Raw genomic sequence first — 17,112 nt, 5'->3', positions numbered from 1 at the left:
ATTAGATGTATCAAAATGGGCAACTAGAAGAATAGTAATGTATCTTATACACAGTAACTAAGAAATATCCTCTGTCTGATTAGCAAATGTTACAAAGCCTGCACTGTCTCATAATTGTCTTGTTTGGGAAATGGTCTTCTTAAAGGTGCTTGGAAATAGAAATTTTGCAAGTATCAAAGGACAAGGCTATTATAATTACCAACGCGTTTAAACAACTGTATCAATTGATTATAGGTAGATAATAGTTTTCAAAACAGCTGCTCATCAGCCTCAGAGACAGTTTGCAGCATTTTGGAGTTCTTTGCAGCTGCTACTGTTCTGATCATCGGTTTGCTTATTTTAGACTTACGTAGAGTGAGTTCTTTCAGAAATGGAGATTTCCAACTTAGATGCGAAAGGTAACCAGTGAGATGCGAGAGAACAACGAAAACGTTCTGGATGTGAAAGTGGTAAGTGTAACCCGATAGCCTTCTTCACATATCTCTTTAATTCGACTTTCTGTTACACTCCTTCCACCTCTTCTAAAGTATCGAGTTTCTCCGCGCATCCCGGGTAGTTCTAATTAGATTTTAAACCTCTAGAGCTTTCCTTTCAGTGATTCGGGGCTATGTTCCCTAGTTCCCTATTCAAAGTGGCCGGAGAGACATAGTTCGGCTCCCAGGAAAGCCTGGGGGACACGCTAGCTCCATCCTCGCCATCCGCCATCTCAGACGTATCACTGAAGCATTAAACAAACAAACGCGCACCCAGAAGAGAATCGAAGGAAATTCAGAGGGGAACAAAGACAGGCAGCACAGCTTTGAAGCGAATGTGCTGAATTCATTACATACTTAAAAGAACACACACAAATTGGACGCAACAGATTTGCGGCGTCATATTCGATCCTCTTTTTCTGTTCTTTGTATACGGAAATGTTCATGTATATCGATATTTATCAAGCTCAGAATAAGAAAAAATAAAAATTCTAAAACAAAAAAAGTGTCCCTGCCCACTACTATTTACTTTCACTTGCAAGTCACTTAATCATGAAATTATCATCAGTAGCGGAGTTAACCAAGTTTTCATCTCATTTTACAAATGAGTAAACCTGTAACAGAGCTTGCTCAATACATACTCTCTGCGTATTATCCACTGAAATTTGGTGGTTACGCACCTCTCAAAATTTATTACCCCAGGTGGGACTCGAACCCACAATCCCTGGCTTAGGAGGCCAGTGCCTTATCCATTAGGCCACTGGGGCGGTCGCTCAAACAGGTTTGCCACAGTTTACATGGATCACAGAACATGTTTTTTTTCCTAGTTCTGCTCTGTTACTACTTATGGGATATTGGATAAATTCCTTCTTTTAGGCTTGAGTTTCTTAAATTACAAAAGGAGGGAATAAGATTAGAAGATTTCTGTTATTTTTGAATCTTATAGTACATAGAAAACAAAACTAAAAAGGAGATAAAACTTGAACTGAATACTACATCACATGAGGTAACCAAAGCCCCAGTGGCCTAATGGATAAGGCATTGGCCTCCTAAGCCAGGGATTGTGGGTTCAAGTCCCATCTGGGGTGGGTTAATTTTGACATGAACAAGCAAGAAAAACAGGATGCATCCCTTCTTAGAAGACCTACTAGTCGTATATTAATTTAAGCTTTAGGCTTGCTATGGCTAAAGATTTGTTAAAAAAACGTGAATGAAACCTCTACAACAGCATGTGGCAGTCTCTCGTGACCAAAGCCCCAGTGGCCTAATGGATAAGGCATTGGCCTCCTAAGCCAGGGATTGTGGGTTCAAGTCCCATCTGGGGTGAGTTAGTTTTGACATGAACAAGCAAGAAAATCAGGATGCATCCCTTAGAAGACCTACTACTTGTATAGCAGGATACATACCTTAGAAGACCTCCTACTTGTATATGAGTTTAGGCTTGTTATGGATAGAAATTTGTTAAAAACATGAATAAAACCTCTACAACAGCATGTAAAATGTAATGAATGCCATCCCCACTTTACTATTCTTTTAGCCAAAGCTGGGTGTTTATTTGGGTCTATTTCAGGGAGTATGCTTGATCGGAAGCAGAACTACATGGACTGGAGATTTTTTCTCAGTGTGATTCTGTGATTTCTCCAGTCAGTGAGTAAACATTTATTAAGCGCCTACCCAGTTCCAGGCACTGTGCTAAGCTCTAGAGATACAAAGAAGGCAAAAGACAGTCTCTGCTCTCTAGGAGCTTACATTCTAAATGGGAGAGACAACAAGTGAACCGATATGTACAAACTATATACAGGATAAATAGGAAACAACCAACAGAGCCAAGCCACTAGAATCATAGAGGAAGTAAGATTTTAGCCGGGACTTGAAGGAAACCAAAACGGGAAGATGCGCTAAATCTAAACTGGCTTTAGAATTGCTGCTACTAGCTCTATTGCCTGCCAATAGGCTAGGGCCAGGAGTGGGAAAACTGTGGCCTCGAGGCCACATGTGGCTTTCTAGGTCCTCAAGTGAGGCCCTTTGACTGAATCCAAACTAGAAGTTCCCTACCCCTGCTATCATCCTTTGGCCTAGATTACAGCAATGATTTCTAGCTTACCCCAATTCAGACTCAGGTTTACAGTTTGAGATCAGCCCCAGAAGAGTTTTCCACCCCAGTAGAGTTTTTTTTTTCCTCTGGAGCTTTTTTGATTGATTACTCTTAGCTGTCTTAAGGTCCATGACTATAATCCTCTGTTCTGCAGGCAAATTGCCCAGCTAGGTCTGTAGTGATCCCTTCCCCTCCCCCGTTCCTTTTCCTCCACCCTAGACATTTCCTGCTTGGAGCTGAAGATCCTGAGTGGATCTTGCTTGTGTTCTTTTAGGTGCTTTGCTTTTAGCTCTACTTATGCCTAGGGGAACAAAACAACATTGGCTAATTCTTCTTCAAGCCCTAGTCGCTTTGTGCGAAGGAGCCATTGGAGGGGACACACTACCTGGTTACTTCATTCCAATAGCAGCAGACCCAGCTCCCTAATGAAACTGAGAGTAACTCCCTCCAGTGACTGAAAGCCTTCCTATGAGAGAAAACGAAATGGCTCAGGAAATAAATGGAAAGGGAAGATCACCCTTGGTTAGTTCTAATACATCTATCATAACATATCACATATATTGGCAGCCTGCCAATCTCCCCATGTCACTTCAGTACTTACATCTCTGGGAAGTGTGCTTGGTCCAGACAAAAGAGCCTTTGTGGCCTCACATTTATTGGGACCCACCAGTGCCTAGGTTACCCTCCACCTTTCTGGAAATTTACTGAAAGCAGCTTCTTTCTGTTGGGCTGCTTTGAGAATTTTATCCTGGAGCTCTGGCAGGCATCTAATGAGCCCCCATGGGCTGATATGCTGGCCATACCAAAACACTAGGTATCATCACCATGCTTTCAACCTGACTTGACCTATCTTTCAGGATTCGCTCTCATTTGTCAGGCTAACTTATTTTGTATATAGTACTATTATTTCACAATGTAAGATGCCTAGTTCTAGTCCGGAGCGTTATCAGAAATTCCTTACTTTTTAAGGAAGAGTTCATTCAGTTGGGGGCAGTTCTAACTGAACATTGTAGACTGAGAGCACATTTTAAATCTGGGTATCTTTGTTCTAGTTAAAAATTATCCACCCCAGATGGGACTTGAACCCACAATCCCTGGCTTAGGAGGCCAATGCCTTATCCATTAGGCCACTGGGGCTTCTACGTGAAGCAGGTGGCAGTCGGCTCCACCCTACTGTTTCCTTGCTGGAACTAATTCGCTTTGTTTTCTCCTTAGGCAACTTGCTTTCTCAGCCTGAAGAACCAGACAGTGGTCTGTTTTTCCTCACCCTTCTCCATAGGATGAAGGTTAAAGCAGGGTTAAAAAACCGTCTTTCAGAGTGATTATAAACTACGTACTGCGTGCCTAGGCCGCACTTCTTCCCCACTCCAACTCTGGCTTGTTCACATCCAAAGTGTAGCCATTAATTGTGCGTTATTAGTACTTTAGAAACGCGTTATTCCTCTTCCTGAGTGTCCCAAAGCACAATAACGAACTTCCCCACCAGACATCATGCAGATTCCTACCCCAATTCCACTGCACTGCTGCTGATACAAGACAGAGGTTCTCAAAAGGTGCGCCGAGTTTCGGCGGAGTGACATGAATTACTTGTAAATGCATGCGCCAGTCTACCGCGAATTGCGTGGAATTCACATCGTCAAGCCTGTGCTCATGCGCATGCGCAAGCCTCCCGCCTCTCCTGAGATGAAAACGGAAAAGATACTGAATCCTCAATAGTGCTAGATCAGAACCATTGCTCTAAGGGTTTCGGATGTTTATCCCCTTGCACCTTCTGCGAGGGAGTGCCAGCATCTCTGTCTGGAGTTTCTAAGAGAAAGCTCATGAACTCTCCTTCCTTCCTCTTCTACATTCCCAAATTTGGAAAAGTATTTCTATGAATGAATGTAGTGGAAGGAAGAGTGTACGGGAAGAACCAGTAATTTTCTTCGCCCCTAAGAGTTTGCTTTTGATCTGAGGCTGGGGCTCTGCTTCCTGCTCCTACACTAAAGGCATGGAGCTGTTGCTCTATGCTGCAGAGGTAGTTCTGTGGAACTGGTCATAGAAAGAGGAAAAGTGGACCAGGAAGGAGTGACCCGGAAGGGGGCGGGGTCGGTCCCAAGGAGTAGTGGCTGTAGTGAGCTTTGCAGCTGTGTGAAAGAGAGACCCAATGAATGGAAGATGGAATTGAGGGAGGGGGTAAGTGAGAGCAATCTATATTCCTAAGTAAGGAAAAACCGGCTCTCCACGTTTGTTTTTCTAAATTTCCCCACTTAATAGATTCCTTTTGATTTCTTCTGATGCCTTACATTTTGGGTGTAGAAGCTTATTTATTTTGAGAGAGCAAAGGCTTTTCTCAAATAGATTAGGGTTTTAAGCATAGTAATTTCATCAAACTTTTTCAGGGGATTCTACATTTCCCCCCTTTTCAAAGGCGTTTAATTTTAGGGGCTCGAAATACATTCAGGTGGGGCCTACATTCACACCAGTGTGGTAGTTCTATGAGTGGCAAACATAGCTGTATTGGCTGGAGTGCTAGCCTTGGACTCAGGAGTTAGTAGGTCAAGTTCTGTCTCTGAAAACACCGGATTTGGGGACACCAGCTTGAAAGTCACTAAATTTTCCCCATTATGCTACAGCCCCTCTTCTCTCCAGCAACTCAAAGATTGTTACAAAAAGTTTCCTATGTGCATTAGCAAAATAAACCACCAATAAAAAAGCTCCCAAACCAAAGCCAACCAGCAAACCAACCAACTAAACAAACAAACAAAAAAACCCCCAGTAATGCTGTTCTTGGTTTGGTCCCAGAAATTCTTGAGAACTTACTTGATTTTTGTGAGTAGTATTAGAAAAAATGAATTGATTAAATTTCTAACAAATTTTGCACTGGTTTCTCTGAAATGTTTGTTAATTATTACTGGCTGAAGAACAGGTAGAATTTCTTATATGCAGTCATTAGAGGTACATTCATCCTGAGAGAGACAGGGGAAAACACTCTGACTTTAGAGTCAAAGGACCGACTTCTAACCTTTAGTTGGGCTCTAGGTGTATCTATAATATGATTGAATCCCACAGACATGGGCCCATCCAATATTTTAATACATCCTTAAAATTTGGGGCTGAAACTAAACTATGTTTGGAAGGAACAGTAGTACTATTTTCTCTTAAAAAGGGTGGATTTCTTAATTTATGCTTCATTTCATATATGTGTACATTATTCATATGTATATGCATGAAGTTATATTTCTACATATACTTATATATATGTATGCATATATAACTATATTGCACAAATGCACATTTATATGCGTACACATATATATACACTTACATGGATGCTAAAGTTAACTTAGTTTATTAATTCCTCCCATTTTAGTTCCTCTCCTTCCCCCCAAAAAACCAATACATATACCATAAATAGAAGCACTAGGTTGTCACAAATTGTATAGTTATCCATCCATCCATAATATAAATATGTAAAGATATTTGACTCCTTTGTCTTGACTAGATGAGAACACTTTTAACCTGAATCAAATACTCAGAACCGACTACGAACAGGCTCTGTGTAGCTCCTCGGATCAATCAAAAGCAAGTGAGAGACTAGGTCATACTGATGGGGTGCTTGGGTGCTTGTGCTTGGAGCCTAATTCCAAGATCACAGAGAGAGAGAGAGAGAGAGAGAGAGAGAGAGAGAGAGAGAGAGACTTGGCGCTTGGACTTGGCACTTCAGGAAAATCACTTTGGTAGCTAAATTGAGGGTGGATTGGAGTGTGGAGAAACTTCAGGGAGGCAGACCCACAAGCAGACTGTAATGGCAAACAAAGTGGGACTTTTTGCTGTTTTTTCTTTCAGAGTGCTTCTCAGCACTAAGGCAATCAAGTGACTTTGATTGAGGCTTTGATTGAATCAAGAGTCTTTGATGACCTGCTTAAATCACAAGAAAGCCTAAGTCACATGAGTTTGAGTCACATGGATGTGATGCCCTGTGTGGGCTGACCCTGAAGAAGTGTATATATACTCTGAGGTTAGCATTTTGCTTTGGGGGCTCACTCATGGGAACAGTGTTTGTGTGATTTAGCCAGATGAGACTGGGTAGCCATTAAGGAGCCCCCCTGGCTTTGAAAACCCAACTGTTGATGTTTCTCTCTCTGGTAACTATGTATGTATTGCTATGGTTAGACATTAGAAGCCTATCTGTTGATTTGTGTTATTTTCTCTGTTTGTAATTTCTATTTGTATTTGCTCTGAAGTTCAGCGTGCTGACTATTCCCTCTGAACTATGTGAATGGTATACGTATGTTTAATTAAATTAAGATTGTTAACACCTCAAAGTTGCTTTCCTTTAGAAAAGCAGATCAAAGAACCTGTGCTAGCAGCCCTCATGTATGCTGGTGTTATTGGCCTTACACTTCCACAGCAGCTGCAAGTAACATTGTTGTTACATAGGCTATTATAATGGTCTAGGTGTGAGGTGATAAGGGCCTGCACTAGAATGGTGACAGTGTCAGAGAAGGGAAGGTGGTATATTTAAGAGATGTTAGAAAGGTGAAATCCACAAGTCTTGACAACCGCTTGGATGGGGGTAGGGTGAGAGATAGTAAAGAGTTGGGAATAACTCCTAGGAGGGACTAGGAGGGTGGTGTTGCCTATTATAGTGATGAGGAAGGTAGGAGGTAGGGAGAGTTTAGAGGGAAATAAAATGATTTCAATTTTAGACATATTGAATTTAAGTATTCAGTTTGAGATGTCTGAATGGCAGTTGGAGATGTAAGATTGGAAGTCAGCAGAGAGATTGGGGCAGGATAGGAAAATTTGAGAATCATCAGCATAAAGATAGTAATTAAATCCATGGGAGCTGATGAGATCGCAAGGTAAAATAATAGAGTGGGAGAAGAGAAGGCCCAGAACAGAATCTAGAGGGACTTCTATGAATAGAAGGAATGATTGGGAAGAGGATCCAGCAAAGGAGTCAGAGAAGGAGTAGTCAGATAGGAGAGCCAGGAGAAAGTGGTGACTTAAAAACCTAGAGACAAGAGAGATATATCAAGAAGGATAAAGTGATCAACAGTGTCAAAAGTTGTAGAGAAGTCAAAGATGATGAGGATAGAGAAGAGGTCATTGGATTTGGCAACTAAGAGACCATTAATAACTTTGGAGAGAGCAGTTTTGATGTAAGGATAAGGTTGGAAGCCCAATGAGGAAGAGGTCTACTGAGAACAGGCCTACTGAGAATAATGTGTTATGCCCCAGTGTATAGGCTTTATGTACACAACCCTATGGATTTGAACCCAGGTCTTCTGACTCCAGAGCCAAGATTTATATGATTTAATCCCTCTACTAGTGTGTCCACATTTTGATTATTAGACAAAGATCTTGCATAAGAGTTTATTGATGGTCTAAAAGCTATATGATTCTTAGCACCCAACTGCCCCTTCTTCCACTATAATATGATCATTGCAGAATCAAAAGAAGGCCACATAGAAGTGAGAGCCAATTAATGCTTTTATTTGTTTCATGAGTTGCCATGACCAAAGAATTCATCACCAAATGATGAGCCTTTCATTCATCCATTCTACAACAGCATTCATTAAATGCCCACCACAGGCCAGGCATTGTAATAGGAGATACAAAGTAAAAAATAAAAATGGTACCTGTCTTCAAGAAGCTTACTTAGCTAGACTGGTCCTGAGAAAGCAGACTTATTCTGGAGCAGAGCTGGTACTCCACTGGCATAACCTTTAAGAACCCAATTTTACCTCCATGCTATGAGATATTGATGAGATTACAGAATTTAAATAAAGCATATACATATATACATGTTATCTTTCCTAGAAATCAATCCTATGTTAGTTCACTGTTAGTCTATATAGAAAATTCCTGCTTTTGTGAAACTTTAAAACTCATTTTCTGATGGGAGATCCAGGATGGCAGTGGAGACATCAACAAATCCCTGAGGATACCCTAGAGCACTGACAGGCAGATATAGCCAGGCTCGCTTTGGGAGAATGAGCCACAGCATATTAACTATAACTAAGAAGTTTCAAAAACAAAATAAAGGCATTTGAAGTTCCACTCTAGTATCTTTGCCAATAAAACCCCTAAAGGGGTCACAAAGAGTTGGGTGTGACTCAACAACAAAAACAACTGATATGTAGTGAGACAAAAATTTCAGGCCAAAATGTAAAGGTGGGCTTCTTCAACTAGGAAAATGAGGAAATATATTTTCTAATTGTTCTCTCTTCAGATAGAAATGGACATGTTATTCTGCCTAATGTCCATCATTGTTGATTGAAAATAATCTTCTTCACTTCTACCCAGCTTTCTTTTCCTATTTCAGAACAAAGTAAACAACAGATTCTGAAAGTGATTGCTGCTGAATCCTAGACATGGATACACATTTCTATTAGTTTTTGTCTAACTCTGGTGCTTTTGCTATACTGATTTTTTCCCCTATTCTCTCTTATATGAATTATACTCCCAATAGTAGGTTAATATAACAGTTAAATAGAGATTAAGGTATATAGCTCTTCATGTAAATAAGAAAAATGACTTACAATAAATAGTTGATTTTTTCATGACTACAGAACCTAGTCACCCAGCTTGTAAATGTGTGCCCTTGGTCACAGGGGAGTTTAATTGACAAGTCTGTACAAATACAAGATGGGGGAAGACTGAGTATATATAAATAGGATAGAGAAAGACTTGAGATTCTACTGAACAGAAGAATGTGGACACCTTTGTAGATGATCCTTTTTTTTTTTTAACATGGCTACATGCTTGTCTCTATGTTTGATTGTTTAACTTAGTTGGATTGACTATAGTGCAGGTCTGCCTCTAGTCTCTCATCCATTCTTTGTTCTTCCTTCAAATTATTTTTATAATTAAAAGGAATCCATGATGTCATCAATGCACATATTCCCTTTACTAGGGTAGATCACAATCCATTCATATCTTCTCATTTTGGGCAGTTCTGATTTATATCATTTCACAAATCTTCCGTAAAGGAGCTATACAATATACTGGTAAACCATCTTAGCAGACAGGCTAAATCAGGTTGAGGATAACCAAGAAGCCTCAGACCTGTTTGGTGAGTTAGGTGGATATCTATACCATTCATGTGAAAACTTTCCTGGTGGAATGGGTGGATGAGAATAATTTGTTCTAATGGCCATAAAGACAACTGAACCGGGTGCTGTGGAGCACTTAGAGTGCTTGAAAATGAAGGACCAAAAACAACAACAAAACAATACACACACACACACACACACACACAGATTTTGGGTAAATGCTAGACCAGAGACAAAGTCCTAGAGAAGCCAAGGTGGTTATGATGAACTAATGAATATGAGAATGGTGAGCCTAATCCTGGAGGTGCAATGAATTTGGTATGCAACCACATGTCTGGCCTATAGAAGAGAGACTGGTGCAGTTTGCCAGCAGTGGGGCCTCAGCTGACTGATCTTCTCTAGATTCTGTGCTAGACTTAGAATCATAGAATCAGAAATTTTAAACCTGTAAGAGGCCTTGGGTATTATTTAGTCCAATCTCATTTTATTGAAGAATAATATCATGAAATAATAATATTATTCTTTTAGTCAGTGGTGAAAAATTTCTTTAGTTCTAAGAGGATTAGTAGTTTTATTTCCAGTTCATCCATGCAGTCTAATATCCAACGGACATATCTTCTATAACAAGCAGCATGGTACAAAAGAAAGAACATAATATTAGGATCTATGTGAACTTGGGTAAATTATTTCACCTCTTTGTGATTCCTCATCTGTAATATAATAGAATTGGAAAGATGATTTCTAAGGTCCTTCTAGCTCTAAATGCTAAGGAGTCACCTAAACCCTAGAGATATAAATCAAGAGAAAGAAAACTACAGATCCTACATTAATACAAAAGTTTGAAATAAAATATTTGCAAGTAGGCTACAATAACAAGTTTTAAAGTTGACCAGGTTGGGTTTATACCAGGAATTTAAGGTTGATTCAATATAAGGGAGATTATAAATAAAATAAACTGTGTTAATATAAATAAAAATCATATTATTATATCAATAAATGCTGAAGAAGCCTTTGACAGAATGTAACACATTTTCATTAAGACTCTAGAAATAATAGGAATAATTGGACCTAAATCAAGGAGGAAAAAGCATCAAATGTATTGGAGAAAAGTTGGAGGTTTTTCCAATAAGATCAGGGGTAAAAGAAGAATGCCCATTATCACAATTACTATTTAACATAGTTCTAGAAATGTTTGCTATAGCATTATGACATGAAAAAGATATTGGGGTAATATGCAAAGTCAGGGAGAAAACCCTAGAGAATCAACTAAAATTGAAATAATTTCTGCAAAGTTGTAGGATCTAGGGCATATAAATCATTAATTAATAATAATTAATATTTATGAGAAACTATAAATACTTGGAAGTCTATCGTTCAAGACTATACGAATGTAACTATAAAGCAATCTTTCCAGAAATAAAGACAGGTCTAGATAATTGGACAAATATTAATTTCTCATGAGTAGTTTCAGCCAATCTAATAAAAACACTATGTACATTAATTTACTTATTCAAATCAATTTTCCAAATCAAATTTCCAATCAAATTTCCAAAAGAATATTTTATAGAGCTAGAAGAAGTAATGAAATTCATATGGAGAAGAAAGAAAGGCAAGAATCTTAAGGGCAATAATAGAAAAAAGTGGGAAAGAAGTTGGTTTATCAGTACCAGATTTTAAATTGTACCACAAAACAGTAACCATTAAAATATTTGGTGCTGGTTAGAAAACAAGGTAGATGAGTGGAACAGATTATTCAACACAGAGAAGCAAAAAACAAAACAAAACAAAATATAGGAATGTAATGTTCAACAAACCCAAAGACCTCAATTCATGGGGGGAAAACTCAGTATTTGACAAAAACTGCTGGAAAACTGTACATTAATCTGGCAGAAAGTAGGTTTAGACCAGCACCTAATGCTATACACCAAGATAAGCAGCAAATGTTTTTATCCAAATGCTCACTGATACCATGTCTGGTATTAAGTCTCATTTTAGATTCTTGGCTAATACACCAAAAAATGAAAGGGATTTTTGAAATTAGGATCAGACCATCAGGAGTTATGATTATCTGGGCAGATTTGACCTTAGTAATGTTCCATTTACCTACTTTTGTAGGGAAATGACATCTTCCACATAAGTGAATTTTCTAGATAACTGTAGTTTAATGTTAACTGTCAAAAATTTAATTATTTTAACCATTTCGATAAGGATCTTTCTAAAATATATTATACATGTCCCTGTTTTCTTAGCATAACATACTGAATATAATTTAATCTTTTTCTTGATGAGTCAGGGTCAGTATCTTGAACATCAATAAAGCTCCTAGATTGTATATAATAAATACACTGGTACCCTCAGGGGCTATTTGTCCTTTCCTGAAATGCTCCCAGAATGCTGAACTCTTATAGTTGCATGATCTGCCTTTTTGTAGTCTCGTCTTCTGCTAGGTTGTCACCTGTCACTGCTGATATTGACTGTTGTCCGCATTCCTGATTCTAGTAGCTTTCCTCCCATCTTTCACTCTCCTTCAATATACTATAATCTCCTAAATCCTAAGAAGCCAGATAGTAATAGTAGTAATTTGCCTATAAAGGGAGATGGGTCAGTTGTGGTACAGTGAATTGAGAGCTGGCCTCACACAGGAAGAGCTACATTAAGGTCCTTCTTCTGACATATACTGGCTCTGTGACCCTGTGCAAATCACTTATCCTAACAGTACTCCACACAATTCTGTAGGACCATAAGTTACAGATGAGGTGATACTCTACATTGTTAGAAGGATTTTCCATGATGGCTCTCTCCTACATGAAGGAAATGACAAATCGGGGACCCCTACATCCAAATTTTCATCAACAACTGATCCATATAATATGTCATTTTCACAAACAAAGAACATGAATGAATTTTTGTAATTTCAATGTAACAACTAAAAGGCAAAAGACAGAATTTCCGCAGTGGTTCTCAAGATTTTGGTCTCAGGGCTCTTTATACCCTTAAAACATTTTTTCTCAAATACATGTAAAAACAATTTTTAACATTCATTTAAAAATTAATTTAAAATTTTTTTTAATTTATGGAATAAAACAAGCATTTCCATAACATAGTACAATAAAAAAGATGATTGCATATGAAATTGCAAATCCACCATGCACAACTTGCTATTCCTTCTAAATATACAACAAAATTATCAGGTAAATTTCTTTTTTTTTTTTCCTTTTTTTCTTCCTTTCCCCACCCCACCCTAGAGATGGCTACTGTTAAACACAAATAGGTATATATGTGTGTGTATATATATATATATATATATATATATATATATATATAAAATTCTATATATACTTCTATTTATCAGTTCTTTCTCGATGTAGGTAGCATCTATCTTCATATATCCTTTATTTTTAATTTGTGTATTTATAATAGTCAAAATGACTTAGTCACTCAAAGTCATTCTTAATGCAATATTGTTGTTACTGTAGACAATATTCTCTTGGTTCTGCTTACTTCATTCTTCATCCTTTCATCTAAGTCTTTCCATGCCTTTCTAAGATTATTGGGCTCATCATTTCTTATATCACAATCATATACCATAACTTGTTCAGCCATTCCCCAGTTGATGGGGATCTCTTCAATTTCCAGTTCTTTGCCACCACAAAAAAAAGCTGCTGTAAACATCCCATTCACATGCTTGAATTTCCCTCCATCTTATTTTTACTATTTTCTTTCTCAACTTCTTTCTATTTTACCTTATCTTCTTCTCCCCCAACTCTCCCACTCTCCATCCATACCGAGTCCCCTTTTCCCCTCCCTTCTCAATCCCAATCCATACAACCATCCTAAAGTCCCTCCCCATCTTCTTCCCCACCCTCCCAAATCCCAACCTACACACACCTGTAAAAGTCCCTCCCATACTCTGTCCCCCAGTTTTCTCATCTCTCCTCATGTTCAGAAGGCTTCTATACCCTTCCACATGTATGCATTGCTTTCTCTTCAATCCAGATGATAGTAAGGTTCCAATATTATCAGCCCTTCACCCCCACCTCCTTCCTCTGTATCAGTTCTTCCTTTCATGCCCCCCTTAATATATTTGCTCCCTTTTAACTTTTTTTCTTACCCACTTTGGTTTTTTAGAATCACCCCATTATATATATAACTCAGCTCCAACCTTTCTTTCAAACTACCTTTGTAATGATGGAAGTTTTTTGAATACTGAAAATATTTTCATATGCATGATAAGTAAACAGTTTGACCTTAATGAGTGCCTTATAATTAGTCTTTAAAGTTTTCCTCTTATTTCTTCTGGATCTTTTATATCAAATTTTTCATTGAGTTCTCATTTTTTTGTTACAGTTACTTAAAAGTCTTTTAGTTTGTTAAATGCCCTTTTTTCACATTCAGGATTATACTCGACTTTGCTGAGTAAGTTATTCTGGGATGCAACCCCAATTCTTTTGCTATTTGAAATATAATGTTCCAAGACCTATGGTCTTTGAGAGTAGAAGCTGCTAGGTCTTTCGAAATACTGACTGTATTTCTGTAGTATTTAAGTTGTTTTTTCTTTTCTTGTTGCTTGCAATATTTTTTCCTTACCTTGGAGTTTTGAAATTTGGCTATGTCATTCCTGTAAGTCCTTCTGGGATCTCTTTCAGGTGGTGAATGGTAGATTTTTTTCTATTTCTACTTTACCATCTTGTTCTAGAACTTCAGAGCATTTTTCCTTAGTAATTTCTTGTAATATTGTATCCAGATTCTTTCTTTTTAATCATAACTTCCAGGTAGTCTGACAATTTTTATATTATCTGTCCTCAATCTGTTATCCAGATAAGTTTTTTTTAATGAGATGTTTCAGATTCTCTTCTATTTTTTTCTAGTTTTATTATTTCTTGGTGTCTTATAATGTCATTTAATTCCTCTTGCCCGATTCTAGTTTTCAAGGCATTATTTTTTTCTTAAGATTTTGTATCTTTTTTTCCAGTTAGCTATCTTTTCATAGTTTTCCTGTATTGCTTTTATTTTTTTTCCTAATTTTTCCTTGATCTCTCTTATTTGATTGTTAAATTACTTTTTAAATTCTTTGAAAAACTTTTTGGTTTTATGACCATTTGATATTACTCTTTGGGGTAGGAGTGACTTTTTTTTTAAACCTCACTATATTCCTCTGAATGTGAACCCAGTTCTTCTTTTACACCAAAGTAGCTATCTATGGTCAGATTCTTATTCTTTGCTTACTCATTTTAATTTTATTTATTTTATTTTTAGCATCTTATAATAATTATTATTACAATCAAGTTTTAATCTCCAATTGTGGGTTATGTTGCCCTAGGCCTCAGATCCTCTTTACTGTTGTTTTCTGAATTCTGTCCCAGGGGCTTATAAAAACATTCATGTTTAACATTTTGAATTCCAAATTCTCTCCCTCTTTTACCACTTCTTGAGAAGGCAAGCAATTTGCTATAGACTATATATGTGCTGTCATGCAAAACATATGTCCATATTAGTCATGTTATAAAAGAAAACAGATAAAACCCAAGAAAAACAAAGTACAAAAATATTCTTTGATCTGCATTCAGACTCCATCAGTTCTTTCTCTGGAGGTGGAAAACATCTTTCATCATGGCTCCTTTGGAATTGTCTGGATCATTGTCTTGATCAGAGTAGCTAAGTCTTTCACAGTTGATCATTCTAGTGATATTGTTGTTACTGTTTACCATATTCTCTTGATTCTGCTGACTTCACTTTGCGTTAATTTATGTAAGTCTTCCCATGTTTTTCTGAAACTATCTTGCTTGTCATTTCTTATAGCATGATAGTATTCCATCACAATCATATACTACAGCTTGTTCAGCCATTCCCCAATTATGGGTATCCGCTCAATTTCCAATTCTTTATTACCACAAAAAGAACTGCTATAAATATTTTTGTACATATAGGTGCTTTTCCTTTTTCTTTGATCTCTCTGTGGTATGGACCTAGTAGTGGTATTGCTGCATCAAAAGGTATGCACAGTTTTATAGCCTTTTAGGCATTGTTCCAAATTGTTTTCCAGAATGCTTATTATCAGTTCACAACTCCACTGATACTGCATTAGTGGCCTAATTTTTCCATATGCTCTCCAACAATTGTCATTTTCCTTTTCTGTCACATTAGGCAATCTGATAGGTGTAGGTAGTAACTCAGAGTTTCTTTAATTTGTATTTCTCTAATTAATAGTGATTTAGAGCATTTTTTTTCATATGACTGTAGATAGCTTTGATTTCTTCTTCTGAAAACTATTTGTATCCTTTTACCATTTGTCAATTGGGAAATGACTCATATTCTTATAAATTTGATTCAGTTCTCTATATAGGTGAGAAATGAGGCTTTTATCAAGGAATCACACTGTGAATTCACTCACCTGCCCCACCCCTAGTTTCTTGTTTTCATTTTAATCTTGGCTGCATTGTTTTTGTTTGTTCAAAACCTTTTTTAATTAAATGTAATCAAAATTACCCATTTTTCTTCCCATAATGCACTCTGTCTTGTTTGGTAATAAATTCTTTCTTCATCCATAGGTCTAACAGGTAACATTTTCCATGCTCCCCTACTTTGCTTATGATACCACCCTTCATGTCTAAATATGTCCATTTTGACCTTGTCTTGGTATACAGTGTGAGATGTTGGCCTGTACCTAGTTTCTTTCCAGTTTTCCCAGCAATTTTTGTCAGATAGTGAATCTTGTCCCCAAAGCTTGGATCTTTGTATTTATGAAATATTAGATTACTACAGTCATTTACTATAGTGTATTGTGTAAAAAATATGGAACACTTACTAAATTTGCATGTCATTTTTGTAAAGGGACCATGCTAATCTTCTCTGTATTGTTCTTATTTTTAGTATGTGTGCTGCCAAAGCAAACACGGCTTTTTACACTCTTAAAAATTGTTGAGGGATCTCCCTCAAGAAATTTTAATTATTACATATATATGTATGTATATATACATATATACACATACAACATTAGAAATTAAAATGTCAGTTATTATTATGAAAATAGTTTTTACTTCATAGATCCCCTGAAAGGGTCTGGGGACCAGTCCCTGGACCACACTTTGAGAACTGCTGCTTTATAGAACTTTTTGCTGTTGTTGGAATATATTGTGGGCCTACTGTCAGAGAAAAAAAAAGATGAAGTACATAGTGACAAGGTCTACAGGTGGCAGGAGGAGGGGATGAAATAAAGGAGAAAAGTTAAGTGGGAAATAGATTTCAAGGTCATTGAGGGCAATAGGAAGAAGTAAAGAAGGCATAATAATTCTTGGCTCAATGAATGGATCAAAAGGGGCCACCAGAAGATGGTCATTGTTACATTCTATGAAATTTATTGTATAATTATACTCAAGGGCTAGCATGGCATAGTGAATAGAGAAGCTTGACAGGTCAGAGTGACATGAGAAATTTGAGGAGGGAGGAAGTATTTCTGAGAGGAGAGATCAAGAAAAAAACCTTATGGAAAAAGTCTCAATTG

General features: G+C 37.4%; 5 non-coding genes across 5 annotated transcripts; 2 read left to right on the top strand and 3 right to left on the bottom strand.

Moving 5' to 3' along the window:
- Positions 1 to 1,167: 1,167 nt before the first annotated feature.
- Positions 1,168 to 1,240, bottom strand: TRNAR-CCU. Its single transcript has one exon. It is a non-coding gene; the product is annotated as a tRNA-Arg (tRNA).
- A 248-nt stretch (positions 1,241 to 1,488) lies between these two features.
- On the top strand, positions 1,489 to 1,561 carry TRNAR-CCU. The gene has a single exon. It is a non-coding gene; the product is annotated as a tRNA-Arg (tRNA).
- Positions 1,562 to 1,726: 165 nt separating this feature from the next.
- On the top strand, positions 1,727 to 1,799 carry TRNAR-CCU. The gene has a single exon. It is a non-coding gene; the product is annotated as a tRNA-Arg (tRNA).
- A 1,833-nt stretch (positions 1,800 to 3,632) lies between these two features.
- On the bottom strand, positions 3,633 to 3,705 carry TRNAR-CCU. Its single transcript has one exon. It is a non-coding gene; the product is annotated as a tRNA-Arg (tRNA).
- A 12,692-nt stretch (positions 3,706 to 16,397) lies between these two features.
- LOC118840493 lies at positions 16,398 to 16,505 on the bottom strand. Its single transcript, XR_005009683.1, has one exon. It is a non-coding gene; the product is annotated as a U6 spliceosomal RNA (small nuclear RNA).
- Positions 16,506 to 17,112: the final 607 nt, after the last annotated feature.

Source organism: Trichosurus vulpecula, chromosome 2 (assembly GCF_011100635.1).
Source record: "Trichosurus vulpecula isolate mTriVul1 chromosome 2, mTriVul1.pri, whole genome shotgun sequence".
In the NCBI taxonomy this organism is placed as follows: Eukaryota; Metazoa; Chordata; class Mammalia; order Diprotodontia; family Phalangeridae; genus Trichosurus; species Trichosurus vulpecula.
This window is presented reverse-complemented; position numbering and strand designations above follow the sequence as displayed.